General features: G+C 42.3%; 1 pseudogene; it reads right to left on the bottom strand.

Annotated features, from left to right (window-relative positions):
- Nucleotides 1-1565: 1565 nt before the first annotated feature.
- LOC148014053 (small ribosomal subunit protein RACK1 pseudogene) lies at nucleotides 1566-2344 on the bottom strand (annotated as a pseudogene).
- Between the last annotated feature and the right edge of the window lie 1134 nt (nucleotides 2345-3478).

The raw sequence follows: 3478 nt of genomic DNA, 5'->3' as shown, positions 1-3478 counted from the left end.
ATATCATCAACAAGCTTCTTCATACCTCCCTTACCAAAGTTCGTGTCAAGAGGAGCGCCAGTCTCTGTCAGCCATATCTTTCCATCTTGTCCCCAGAACACTACATTCTTCTTACGTGCTTCCTGAAAAGCATCACAATCTCTGCAGTGTTGGTGCTCTGTACTATCACACCAAATACATGGTCGCCCTTTTCTTTGACCAGCTGGAAAAGCAGTCACTGGAGCAGGTGCTACAACAGGTACTGACATAAGTTGCTCCTTTAACTTACCAACTTCAGCTTTGACTGCTTCAATCGTCAAATCCGCCAAGCCTTTAATAACATCATCTACAGATAAGGGCACTGGAGCAGCAGGAACTGGTGGATTCACAACAGGAGGAGTAGGCTTAGGCAAAGAAGTTGCAGCAGGGGTAGAAGAAGAAGTCTCCAAAGATTTCTCAGGAACTGATCCTGTATTTCGATGCAATCTGACTCTCCTGCGCTGCTTCTTGACAAGAGCATTCACAGCATCAATGACACGTCTCCACTCAGTCTTTAAACCTGAATCAGTAGCTTGATCTTCCAAAAGATCATCCAACTTTTCCTGTAAATCAGCATCTGCAGCTTGCAAAAATAACTCCACTTTCTGCATCTCCAAAGCTTGCTGTTCAGTCCCATCCAACTGATCATAACGGCTTTCAAACTCTCGCAGAAGAGCGGTAACAGAAAGTCCCTTATTAGGCATAGAAACCCATGCTAAAAAATTCTTGCGATTCATAAGACCTGTATCCTCCAGGAAATATTCATCTTTTAATGCCTTTTAAAATTCAGCCCAACCTGCATGTGCCTCTTGAATTTCTGCAATTCGACCTTCAAGAGCGCGCACCACGATTCGCAAGAAGTAGCGGCTCCAAACATCTTGAGAAACCCCAAAAAAATTCATCTTTTCTTCATACAAATGTAGGTAAGTTGACACTTGCTGGCCATTAAACTGCTTCATCTCTTGTTGGACAGCTTTCAAGGCATCCATAGCATCACTGTCACGTTTTGCATGAGCTTGCTGCTGCATATACATGGTAAATGACTGAAACAGGTTCTTCATGACATTATCATCTGTCATCTCTTCTTGCGAGTCTCCCATCTTGCTGAAAAGTGATGCAGCACTTTTACGTCGGGTTCACCAGAAATGTCGTAGATTTCGTGTAAGGGCTGTTGAACACGGAGTTCAAGTTGCAACAAGTGAAGAGACTAACAAGAAGAAATCAAATTTTTTATGCCAAAGTTCACTATATTCCTTGTCAAGTGAGTTACATGAAGATCATTTTCAGAAAAAAAAATCTGAAGTATCTCATAAACTGTTTTGCGTTCAGGTGTATGATAACAATTACATTGAACAGAATAATGGGCATTAACTAAGAATCCAGTCAAGCATGTCCCTTAGTGCAGAGAACCAGCTGTTGTACAACACTTTTGATTTCTGATGCTCTCAGAGGTTTCTATCAAATACAAAAAAAAATCAGTAATTTATGGGATCACAAAGCAGTATAGTCCTGTTCTTAAACAGGTATCAGGAGGTTGGAAGAATCAATCAAGGGCTGTCAGCTGCATCAAGTGAGTACAGTTGCTTTCCCTCAGCAAGATCCCACAGCATTGCTACACCATCCTTGCCACCACTAGCACAGAGTGAACCATCAGGAGAGACAGTAACACTGTTGACATAACCAGTATAACCAGTCTGTCCCATGAGATTTGGGCACAGCTTGCATTGGTGTGTAGAAGAATTCTTATACTAATCTTATCGTTGCAATTGTCATGCTTTTAGACAGAAATCATCTGAAAACCACTAAAGCTTAACCATTCTCCTTGATCATGCCTGTGAAGGTATAAAGCTGTTCCTCTTATCGATAGGACTAGCAGCTATTGCAGACGAAGATTTCATTCTTCTTATCGATAAGGAACTGGATTTAATAGAAGCAAAGCAGAAGCATTTCAATCTTTGTGTCTCTACAATCCTTGTGTTGGTGCGTCCTCCAACTCTTAGCTTAATGGAAAAAAGGAGTTTCTCTGTCCTGCTAGAGACGTCTCTCTTTCGATCCCGTTTTTCCCATCCTGGATGTTTTACTTGCAATCACCAAGCGTGTTCCAGAGCTTAATGGTGCGATCACAAGAGGCAAACACAATCCGGCGGTTGTCAACAGAGAAGGCAACTGAGATGACATCCATGCTGTGGCCAACAAAGCGGCGGGTGGTGGAGCCAGCATTGAGGTCCCAGAGGCGGAGCTCGTTGTCCCAGGATCCTTAGAGCGCAAATTGGCCGTCAGAGATTATCATACCAAGGGCTCTGCTTCTGTTTCTCATAAAGTTCATGTAATGTAGTCCTTTTCAGAGTTTTTGTCTCTTTCTCAAGAATATTAAGCTCCTGTTTCAGTTCAGTGACTGGCCGTCAGAGGAGATGACACCATCTTGGACGAACCTTCCCCAAAAGAATGCACTATAACAACTGGTAGGCGGCCGCGAGCTACAGAGTAGCTTGAAAGGGAGACACTCCGATGGACGCTCACCTGGTGGTTGACGATTGATTGAAGCATAAGTTCTTGAGAGATGGAAACAACAAGAGCCTCCTCTGATCTCTTTTAGCAACCGTAACAACCATTCAACATGTAGCCAAGAAGCCAGAAAAATCTGCGATCTGTCCTCCTCTTGGTGAATAGTTGTCATGGAACCTTTTGAGCCTTCGTGCTTCTTCCATATTTTCCGTCATGTGTAGTTGCTGTTGCCGTAGAGCTATCGTCTTCATATAGCTAACATCCAAAAATGGTTGAAGGTCCCCTGGGCTCTGTCCTATTCTTTTTTTAACAAAGCAGCGCAGAGCCTGAACTGCATCTGGTTCCCGCTGAAAAGAATTGACTAGCTCCATAATTAGCTTCCTTCCCATGATTTAGCCTGCTTTTTTCCCACCAAAAGCAATTTAAACCCAAATATAGGTTTTCCCTCTTCCTTCTTGAATAACCTTTTACACCTTTAGCTTTGACTCTAATCTCCAATTCTGCCCATGTAAAGCATAACCCAGCAATAAGTGCATTCCAAGAGTCTACATCTCGACAAGGGAACCCGTTCAGCACTCCTTAAGCTTTTCCCATTACACATGATATTCCTGAATTTACACCTTTGTCTTCATAGCTTAAATGTCAGCTTTTATAAAGCTTCCTTTGATTCCACGGTATCCTGCACTTTTCTTCGAGTTCATCATTAAAATTATCAGCTGGATAATGTCCTTTGGCATCAGTTTTTCATATTTTTCTAATACACGCACATCATGCATCCAAACAAAATCATATGCATGCACTAAGGGAATATATACATTGGATGCGGATTATCAAAATGCATCACACAAACAATGAATCACATGCAGAAATTAACACAAATGCACAACAAAAGAAATGGAGGTGTATACGACTCGGATGCGCAGCAACATGACAACGAGAAGAGCTGATTGAAGAG

The sequence above is a fragment of the Lygodium microphyllum genome, chromosome 25 (genome assembly GCF_053477565.2).
Source record: "Lygodium microphyllum isolate KBCC chromosome 25, Lygodium_microphyllum_v1.1.10, whole genome shotgun sequence".
Taxonomy (NCBI): Eukaryota; Viridiplantae; Streptophyta; class Polypodiopsida; order Schizaeales; family Lygodiaceae; genus Lygodium; species Lygodium microphyllum.
The sequence above is the reverse complement of the archived record's forward strand: the minus strand, read 5'-3'. Positions and strand labels throughout refer to the sequence as shown.